Source organism: Sciurus carolinensis, chromosome 1, assembly GCF_902686445.1.
Source record: "Sciurus carolinensis chromosome 1, mSciCar1.2, whole genome shotgun sequence".
Classification (NCBI taxonomy): domain Eukaryota; kingdom Metazoa; phylum Chordata; class Mammalia; order Rodentia; family Sciuridae; genus Sciurus; species Sciurus carolinensis.
Genome location: NC_062213.1, coordinates 181,551,915 through 181,563,209, shown reverse-complemented (window position 1 = coordinate 181,563,209; position 11,295 = coordinate 181,551,915).

Sequence of the window (11,295 nt, the reverse complement as noted above, 5' to 3'; positions counted from 1 at the left end):
ATAAAAAATACAGGATGCCATTTAAATTTGAATTTTAGATAAAGAATGAATGAATTCTTAGTATAAGTATATCCTGGTATAGCTAGGACATACTTACACTAAGAATTTATTGTTCACCTGTAATTCAAATAGAACTTTTTGTCCTGCAGCCCTTCCCATTGGGAGAAGTCTTCCTGTCTAATCTGGGTAAATCAACCACCTCCATTGTTCCACAGTTATTCAGTTACATTATTTCATTTACTTCATGATGCTTATCTCTAGCTGAAATTATCTTATGTACAAGTTTATTGGATTCATTCCCAAAATTACAATGTAAACTTCTTGAACGCAGGGACTTTGTAAATTTGTTCACTACTATGTCCTCAAAAATAAATAAATAAATAAACTGTCTCTCAAAGCCAAAGTTTCAACCAAGAATGCAACCCCCTGTTTTGCTACCTCAAATTGCCCCATCATTGCACCCTGGGGTTGGCCAGAGAAGAGATGGTTCAGTAGAAGGAAGGAGGGCTTTCTGCAGCTCAACTCATTCCACAAACACAAGCAACTTGTTATAAAGTGAGGCGTTCTAATTGAGGGGGAGGTGATTGAATAGTTCTCTGAATCTGAAAAAAAAAGCCCCAGATATTATTTCTAGAGCAACAGTGGTCGAAGTCCTAGATGAGAACTGGATGTAGCCTCTCTCTCTTGAACTTCACTTCTACTGCCTCAAGGGCAAGTAAACACAACTTTGCTAGGAAGGCCCTGCCCCTGGCATGTGTCTAAGGGAACTCAGAGCTGGTTGGAGAAAACTTCACATTCAGTGAAGGTCTAAAGATGTCCTTTTCTGCCCCAACTGTCCCACTGATCCCTGAAATGAGGGTCCAATAGCCTCTTCCCAGAGAGAAGATTAGGTTAATGTGTTTCTGATGCTTCAACTTGGTGCAAACCAGAGTAAACACGAATGGCAAAAATCAGCCCATGAGCTCATGCATGCTTTGATCAGAGACATAATTTCATTATGAAATTTTGAATCAGGCTGTTGTGAAGTCTTGCCAAAGAGTTTCATTTTCCCAGATGATACGATGGGTTGTTTCTCTCCTATTCTCATACTCTGCTCGCATTTATCATACGAACTTTCCATCTATTTTTATAATCTGAACCATCAATCCTTTTACAAATGTATTTGCCCATCCTGACAGCCACCTCGGTTTCACTGGCAGATAATAAACCTGATCAAGGTAGGTCACGCTTAAGAAACTGGTTTGGTTTGCCTACTCTGCTTCTTACAGTTGTAAGACTGTGATAATTTTTCACTCTTTTTTTCTGATGTCATGGCAACCGGAGGAGACTAGACACCTCCAGGCTTACAGTCCCTCAGCTTTAAACAGACAGAATAATTTAGCTACCCTGAAAAGCTGCAGTTTAATTATATGAGTTATGGTGCGGGAAAGCATCACAGATGTGGCATGCACCATGCAGATGGGATGCTTTCTCTTTTTTTTCCCCCCAGACCCAGAGGTAGTGCCTCATTCTTTGCAGTCTTGCTCCTAGTAACCAGGTCTGTGTGAATGGAATGAGCCCAACAGACACTGGTTGCAAATACCACCTTTCTTTTTTTTTTTTTTTTTTTTGGCGGGGGGGTGGTGTTGGTACCAGAGATTGAACTCAGGGGCACTCGACCACTGAGCCCCAGCCCTATTTTGTATTTTGCTGAGGTTGACTTTAGACTCGTGATCCTCCTGCCTCAGCCTCCAGAGCTGCTGGGATTACAGACATGTGCCACCACACCTGGCAGAAATACCACCTTTCTGAAACCAGTGGACTAGGGTTTTTCACAGGAAGCTGGGAATTTTTTTTTTTTTTTTTTTTTGTACTAGGGATTTAACCCAGAGGTGCTTTACCACTAAGCTACATCCCCAGGCCTTTCTATTTTTTTATTTTTAGACGGGGCCTCACTAACTTGCTTAGGGCTTTGCTAAATTGCTGGACTGGCCTTGAACTTGAGCTCCTCCTGCCTCAGCCTCCCCAGTCGCTGGGATTACAGGTACACACAATGGCGCCAGGCTTGGAAGCTAAGAATCTTGACCATCTTCACCCCAACACTGGGGGCTGCATGGACAAACAGCAGCAGCTCCTTCAGCAGCATTTCTGAGTGTGATTGATCAGAATCACTTGGGGAGCTGGTTAGAAATGGAGGCTCCTGGGCTTTATTCCTGAGCTTCCAGAATCAGTCCCTCTGGGGGTGTGGAGCCCAAAGAACCTACATTTTAGTGATTCCTTTTTTTTTTTTTTTACAATGCTAAGGATGGAACTCAAGGTCTTATACTTGCTAAGCACCCTCTCTACCACTGAGTCACATCCTCACCCCTAGTGAGTCTTGTGTGCAAAGATTTTAGATCTAAAAAGCAAAGTCTTTCCCCAGATCACCTTAGGCTCTCAGATCAGCTGAGCAGAAGGCAGGCCTGGAAGATGTGGCTTCCCCACCTCTCTTACATCCTGTCATTCTTTCAGCAGAGCCTGGGTGAAGGCTACAGCAGAGTCTAATGCTCTCTGAAAATATATGTCTTGGCTCTGCCCCAAATGTCTTGATATTTATGCCGCAGCCAGAGGGTCGTTATCCTCTGGCAACACTCCATTGTAAGGCCATTAGCTCTTAATTAGTGCCAGCTTGTTGGTTTATGCTTCCCAGTTGAACTGCAGCAAAGGCTCCTCTGCTCGCTCCCTTTGGGTCTCCTTCTCCTCTGGCAAGTCCATGATGCATTGATCCTGCTGGGGCCAAGAATTAGACCTTGGATTGGCTGCCGTTTAATGCCAAACAGTCCTAGTTCCCAAGCAGGAGGCTCCGGACCCTGGAAGAAGAGAGAAGGACTCAATGTGTTTAGAGAGTTTTATGGTTTTATTTCATTTGAAGAAAACAAAACAAAACCGGAGAGAGAGAGAGAGAGAGAGAGAGAGAGAGAGAGAGAGAGAGAGACAGAGAGAGACAGAGAGAGAGAGAGAGAGAAAGAGAAAGAGAGAGAGTCAGTCCTTGGTAATACAATACAACCTCGAGAGTTTATCAGGAATTATTTTTAAAATAAGATGTGTTTGGTTGGGGCTGTCCTGGTCAAACTGCCTCAGTTTTCAGTCTGGGTTGCCTGGGAAGTTTTTGGATAAGGACACAGCAAGCTGGCAGCCTGGCTAGCTATGAAAAGCAGCTGGTCTCTGGGAACCCTAAGAAACCCCTCTTCACGGATGATGTATCTATCTGTTCACCACTTCTAAGTGGGAAAAGCAGTTGGTATTAGTCTTGGCATTCATCACATTGCTGGGTAAGGAGCTCTTCAAAAAGATCCCTGGATTAAACCTTGGAAAATAATTGGCAGCATTTTGTTCCTTCCTACCCCTGGATCCCTGTGGTCCTAAGCATATTCTGCTTAAGAAAAATCTGAGAAGCGCTTTTATGAGATGCCACTAATGACCTCCAATTTTCAGCCTGGTTTAGATAACTCAAGGTCACTGGCTGCGTCCTGAGACATGGATCCAGAACACACACTGATGGTGGGAATTTCAAGCATAATTCCAAATCATAGATAATTGTTTAAGCTCCATGGAGGCTGGAGGACCCATATTAAGTCATCTCTCCAGAATCAGTGTGTTTCCTATTATACTTGACATCTATCTGTTCAACGATCCTTTTGATTTTCAAGCTGTTAGACTAAATCTTTGTGTAATTCTTTACCCCCTCATCTCCTGCCCACCTTCTCCTTTTTCCTTAGGAAAACACTTTTTTAAAATGTTAGCCAGGTCCCTTGGTTTGTTTCCAGAAGAATAATGTCATGGAAAAGAATCTGCAAAGTCAACTCCTAAAATCAGTGTGTCAAGTGGGGCTGTATCAGTCTCGCCCCAAGGGCAGCTTCTAGCCAGCAAGATGGTGAGATTCTCCTTGACCTCCTCATCCCTCCTGCTCCCCTGTCCAGTCTAGTCTAGATTAAGAACAGAATCTTAATTTCAAAATAGAGACTTAGGCCAATGTGTTGAAGAACGGTAAACACCTTTTCAAGCAGCAGAGGCAGAAGTGATCAAAACCTTATTCATATACCTTTTCAGAGTCCTGATTAGAAAAAGATAAGTCTACCAGTTTCTCATCTTTGGAAAAAGCTTCCCTTCCAACACATTGCAACCCTGGAGAAAGGAATCTTCTAGTTGCTACAAACACCTATTGAGAGACATGAGCATTATCAGCTTTTCTTCTTATTAGTGCTGGGTGAATCACTGAGCTGCCTCACCACTGTACCCACGGGACGCAGGCTTCTGCCCACATCATTAAGGCACACACACAAAAAGGCATGAACCAAAACCAAGTAGTTTATCTGCCAACTGAGGGGTAGGAAAACTACAGCCCCTTGGGCAAATCCCCCCAAGTGCCTGTTTGAATATGGGTCAAGAGCTAAGAATGAATTTTACATTTTTAAATGGCTGAAAAAACCAAAGTAAAAAGAATCTTTTGTGACACATCAAAGTGATATGAAATTTGACTTTCAGGGTTCATAAATAAAGTTTTATTGGAACACAGCCACGCTATTTGTTTATATATGGCCTTTGGCTATTTTTGCACCACGAGCGGGAGATGAGTTGATGCAACAGATGACATATGACCACAAAGCCTGAAATATTTACTCCCTGACCCTTGACAGGAATAGCCTGCCCACAACTCCCATCGCAGGGTGCTGGAGTATGTTCTGGGCATTGAATGGGAGTGCAACTATTAGATGACTATCTAGTTATCATTGTTCTCTGAGTGAACATTACCCACCCCAATACAGATATTTTGACACCGCCCCCCATCAAATCTAGGGGTCCCCCTACAATCTGAATGTAGTTGATGCTTTTATGAGTCAGCAGGGGGCGCTCTGCAGAGGTTTAAATTTCATGGGAAGGGTAGAGAAAGCCTGTGCTGGAGAACAAATCTGGTCTAGGGGAGCAGCACCGCTCTGTCCTCAGCTTAGTCCCCTAGCCAAGCCCTGGGATTTTTTTTTTTTTTTTTTTTTTTTTTTCCGATCCCATAGGAGAAAGGGCTTCAAGTAGAAACCTAAGAGCCCCTTTATCCAGAGTCTCTGAGACTGGCTGGGGTTACCTGGAGTCAAAGCATGCCATGAAGCAGAAGGAAGAGGCTGCTTTGCCCAGTGTTCTTCAAGGGCTGGGGTGGGGGGCTTCAGGAGCCACCCAAGGCAACCCCTGTGGCAGGATGTGGGCACACACTGGCAGCCACGTGGGGAGGCTTTGTGAGCAAGGGCTGCTCGCAGGAGCCTCCGGTGGAGGCCAAGTCTGATGGAAACCCCTACAGACTCTACGGCATGATCTGTGGGCACCTGTAATACAATCCCTGGAACCCCTCTATCCGCAAATGAGTGAGACACTGAACGGGGTGGACAGCCTGGTACTGAAGTGGGAAAAGAATGTGCCAGAGGTAAGTCTGACCACTCACTAGGCAGTGGCAGAGCCGGAGACCTGGGTTCCAATCCTAACCTCACCACATACTAGCTGTGTTCCCGGGGTCATATCTTTCCAGCTCTGGGCGTCTCAGTGTCCTCCTCTGTAAAACAGCATGATCATGGTTCCCATCTTGCAGGACCATATCGTGGGTTGAATACAATATTGCAAAGAAAAGACTTGGGATGATGTAAGTGCTAGATAAATGTTTGCCGCTGTGATTATGTTTCCAACTGCATCCAAGGCCTCAGGAGACTTGGGGAAGAACAGTGGCTGCAGTAACGAACCCAACGTCCCTGCTCAGTGGCTGACATTCGGCTGGGGGATGCAGACATAAATGTGATAAAGGTATATGGATGTTCATCAGAAATGCCAGGGCCACTCCTGGTGAGGGAGGCTGCTTCACAGAGGCACAATAATTTGTTCTGGGTGCTAACCATGAGCAGGAGATCCACAGAAGAGAGTGTGGAGGAAACTGCTGTGGAGAGAGGGAGCCACCAGCAAACAGCATGGAAAAGCTCATTTGTGCCGGGCACCAGTGAGAATTCAGAGCACGAGAGTAGAGGAGGGAAAGAGTGGCAGGAGGTGTTTCTGCAGTGCTGGGTGGTCATAGCCAGTAGTGACCAAATGACAGAAAGATCAAGGTCAGGTTCTTTGGGACCTTATACTTCAACCGTCTTTGAGGCAGCCTTGTTTTTCCTCCCAGAAGGAAAAAGAAATTCTCATCAATAACAAGAGCTTCCATGGAATCTTTCCATTCATTCAGTTATCTAGCCTGTGATAGCAAACGCAAATGCCATTGGTCAACTGAGACAGGGACAGACAAGTCAAGGCCCTGAAGGACCTGCAGCTCCCCATGGAAAGGAAGCGGGGAAACGCAGGCAGAGGGTGATGGTGGAGGGAGCCCTCGCGGCAATCCAGGAGAGCAGGAAAGCCCAAGTCGGCCGGCTGGGGGCGGGATCCGGAAGGCTCAGAGGAACAAAGCAAGTTTGAAAAAAATAAAAATAGGAGGAGGGGAAACCATGGGAATGCAGTGAGAATGTGCTGGTAAGAAATTGAGATGCAATGTCTGTGGACATTCTGTTGGTTTGGTGGCGGGCAAAGAATGGTAAATATGCGTGGTAGGCAAATACCTCCTACAATAAAATATCTTGTGAGAACGATGTGAGGGCCTGAGAGAAATCCAGCACAGTCTATCGGCAGCGGTCCTGCCCTTGGGAGGAAGGCCAAGTGTACGTTCAAGGTAGTTGCTGCCAGACTCTCCGGGCCCCTGGGACATATCTGAGATCGGAGCCAGATGGGCTCTCTGCATCTCAGCCTGGCACAGCGGCTTTTAGTTCTGCTCTTCCATCCCAAGTAGGGAGCACAGCTGCCCTCCTCCCCCCAGAGCTGGCCCTCGAGTGGCCAGGCAGGCTGGGAATCCACCCGGCCGCTGCCCAGAGAGAGGTGGCTCCAGCCCAGCTGGTCCCAGGGGACCGCTCACTTTGGGCTACCAGTGCCATTGGCTCCCTAGTGCCCCAGTGTCGCAGGCCTAGTGAGACAAGGGGAGTCCAGTGCCCTTCAGATGGGCGATGGGGGCCCAGTAGGGACTCCTTATCTGCATGTGAATCCCTCAGCGAGAAATCTAGCAACAGAGACATTCCGATTAAAACGCTGGGTTCCACAACCCTCATGAGCCTGCTCTTCTGTCGGTCTTGACACCAAGTCCACCCGCTTCTAATCTTCCCAGATGAGACAGAGTTGTCCAGCCGCCCAAATGGCCATCCTCCTGCACCCGCAAGGCCAGCAGGGGGCCAGCCGAGCCTCAGCTCGTGGATCCACTCATCCAATCTGTCCCAGTCTCTTTCTGTCTGTCTTACTCCAGCCCCCAGTCCCTGAAAGAACGCTCCCCATGGTCCCTGGGGTTGTGACACCCTCATTGTCACCGCTTCTGCCAACTGAGCCTTCCAGGGCTGGCCTGGGAAAGCACTTCTGTTGTTCCTCGGGCTGCCAGCTCGCCAGCTCGCTTGACAAGCTTGGATCTGGTCTGGCCGCTCCGGCATCACCTAACCCCCTCCTCTGCCCCCATCCCTGCCCCCCTCCTGTTCCCCTGCCCTGAGGCTGCGGCTTATTCCTTTTGGAGATGAACTCATTGTTGACTTTAACTCACTTCGATGTTTCCCAGGGAAGCGTGCTGGCAGGAGGCCCACCCAGCTCCTTGAAGAAGACAGCCAGGCCAGGGCCAAGACTGGGTGCCAGGGGCCTTGGAACTGCCAAAATGTCTCCCATTTTATGGACAGGCCTGGCTCAACCTGAAGACATTCCAAGTACTCAATCAGCAGCCCATGGTACATATTGGGTTGCAGAGGGAGCCCTCAGGAGCCAGCCCTCCAGGAGGCAGAACTCAGCCAGAACATGGACCAGGCTGATGCTCAACAGATGGAAAAAGTGCATCCAATGACAATAATCAATAATCAAAGACGGGCAGTTGCTGGGAGCTGGCCTGAGCAGCCCTTGGGGGCTGGGCTCGACCCTCTTTTCCACACCAGACCTAGTCCAGCCAGGAATCCATCTCGCCCACCTCCCTGCACCAAGCCCCGGGAGAGTAAGCAGGCGAGGGAGGAACCATTTTTTACATACTTTCTCTTTCAAAATGTAGCCCTGTTTCGCAATATCCTACTTAAGTTCTGGAAGGCTCTAGGGCATAACCCAAGCCACCTCTCCAGCCATTGGCTGGAATGTCTTATCGTGGTGGCCACCAACCTGGTAGGAGGGATTCAGACTTACTATTTCTCCCAGAGTCCCCCACTGGTGCCGGCTCATCTGAGGGTCTGTTGAGTGCAGGTCACTAACTCAATGCTGAAGGAGCTTCAACCGAGCCTCCAGCCAGGACATGTTTTTGTCTCCCTGTGTTGTGTTGGCTTTCTCCCTCAGGAGAGCCAGCAGGCAGGCCACACCAGGGCAGGTGCGCCCAGCTCAGGTATGCTTGCGTCTCAGTATCCCTGGAGGCGTCTGATCTTCAGGTCTCCTCGGCTCCCCCACAGCTAGGCTTTTGTTCTGGCTCACTTTGACTAGCAGCAGTAGACAGTTCTGCCCTCTTCAATGAATCCACTGAGTCCCTCAAGATGGAACCTGTTCTCTGTAAGTTTTCTCCTTCCTCAGCACCAGGCACTAAAGTTTCCACGTGTTACCCATTTAAATCTCATCAGGACCATAGCTGGAGAGGTCAGAGGCAAAAGCCGGCACCTGAGGTCCTGGTCCTGCATCAGGGGCTTGTAACGAGGCCCAAGAGGCTGACCCTTTCCCTAAATTCCCTCTCAGTCTTCCTAAACCAACCCAAACAAACCAGAGGGGGAAAAACAATCCCCAGTTAAAAAAAAAAAAGTCTAGAAAACACAACCTCATCACCCAAAATAATGAAATGGAAAACAAATCCATCCTCCAGAGACTTGGTCTAAAACATACCAGAGCTGGAACTGGGTAAGGTGGCCAGAAATGTGTTAGTTTGGGCAAGTCTATGACCCTGTAGAGGATGAAGCTAACATTTTCCAAATAACAATGTGGACAAATAACCAAATCCAATCATGTGCTGTTGTTGCCTAAATCTGGAAGCAGGGTCAGGCAAACCTAAATCTTGACACCGACTACTCCCCGCAAACCCAAAAAGCACCAAGTGTGATTTTTGGACCAACTCTGGTTGCTTTCAGCCCTTATGGTCTCTGCCTCAAGTGGGATGCTTCCAGGACTGTAAGAGGGTACTGGCCCCTCACTTTGAAACCCACACCCCCCTCCAGCTCAAAAAATGATGGACAAGAGTAGATCTCAGGGTGAATCGTATTCAGGGATGCGTGGGTTCGCAACTGGAAGCTCCTGGGTACCAGTGTCAAAACACACTCTGGCTAGTGATTCTACAGATGTGGAAGCTGAGGTGTGAAGTGTGGTAAGAGGGCTCAGGGCTTCCTGGAACCACGCTCTCCTTCCTTGAGCTGCCTAGAGCTTCAGGAGCAGCTTCAGGGGTTCTAGGAGGTGATTTGGAGAAGTTGAGATGATCACCAAAGTGAGATAAATGATCAGAAGGCCCCAACTCATTCCTGAACATTACTAAGCTTCTGAATTCCCGTCAGGTTGTTGCTTTAAAAGAAAGCTTATAGCAGCACATCCCAGCGTTGAAGGCATGCTTGAATTACCTGGGGGATCCTGTTGTCAGGCAGCAGATTCTTTACATCTAGGTGGGGCCTGGGAGTCTACATTTGTAACAAGCTTCCTGATGAGGCCAAGAGTGCTTGTCCATGGCCACACTTGGAGTTGCCTAAGGATCTGGCAGATTGGAACAAATCAGAACCAGAGACAGCCAAGATACACAGGGACTGAAGATTGACACCAGGAGAAAGAGAAAGAGACAAACAATGATAGCCACGAATGGCAGGCAGAGAACGGTACAGTGACAAAAAAAGGGGACCCAGAAGAAGACACAGAAACAGAGAGGGCTAACTAAAAAGACTGCAAAGATAGGGAGGGAAGACTGGCAAAGACAGGGCCCAGGTCACGGGGTGAGGCAAGGCGGGAGCAAGGGAGAGCAGCTGGAACTGGCTGAGGGCACCAGGCTCCAGTCTGGGCTCCAAAGCCTGACCAGGAGTGAAAGGGGTCACAGGTCCTGACACTTCCTCTTCCTCCCTCCCTCTTCCATATCCAGTGCAGCACCTGAATCTTTCAGCTTTATTCTCCAAATATCTTTGACTTAGTCATCTCTCCATTTTCACCACTATCACCCTAGACCAAGCCTCCAACCTCTCTCCCCTGGAGAGACAGCAAGCAACTCCTGAGAGGCCTCTTTCCAATCTGTCTTACACTCTGCAGACAACATGATCTTTGAAAAATGCAAACCTGGTTATGGTGGACTACTGCTTACAATGCTTCAGCAACCTCCCTGACTCTGACAATTTAAGGCCTAACTCCAGAAGACCTTTCTAGAATCATCTGGCCTCACTTGCCCTCAGGCCTTCCAGCTATACTGACTTTCTTTCAGTTTCTTGAAACACCAAGCTTCTTTCTGCCACAGGACATTTGCATGCGTTGTGTCTTCTGTAGAGAAACTGTCCAATGCAATGGCCGCTAACCACATGTGGCTATTGAGCACTTGAAATATGGCTAGTGTGCAACTAAAAAGCTGAATTTTTAAATGCTGTCTAATTTTAATTAATTAAACCTACATTTTAAAATATCCAATTTGGTATTGAAAGACTTAAGTATTCCTAAAGTAACTTGGGTATGCCAATGTTCTGTTTCAACCACAACCTTTTTATGAAGTCTAAATACAGATTAAGTATCTCTGATGAAAATTTAGCATTCAAACCCCGCACAGTGGTGCATGCGTGTATTACCCCAGCCACTTGGGAGTCTGAGGCAGGAGGCTCACAAATTCAAAGCTAGCCTCAGTCATTTAATGAGGCCCTAAGCAACTTAGAGATCCTGCCTCAAAACAAAAAATAAAAATGACTGGGAATGTGGCTCAGTGGTTAAGCGCCCTTGGGTTCAATCCTTGGTGTCCCCTCAAAAGAAAGAAAATTTAGCATCCAAATTAAGTTATGCTGTAAGTGTAGAAATACAGAATATTAATTTGATTTTTTAAATGTAAAAAGATCTAATGATTTTTTTGTTGATTACATGTTTAAGGATGGTATTTTGCATATATTAGTTCATAGATATTTGGTTAGCTAAATTGTGGCTACTGGAAATTTGTGGACTATCTAGTGGCTCAGATATTTCTATTGGATGCGCTGCGTGGAATCCTCCCTCCGTCTTTCGCTTAAATCCTTCCGCTCACCCTTCAGACCTTGGCTCAAAGATGGCCCCCTCTGACAAGCC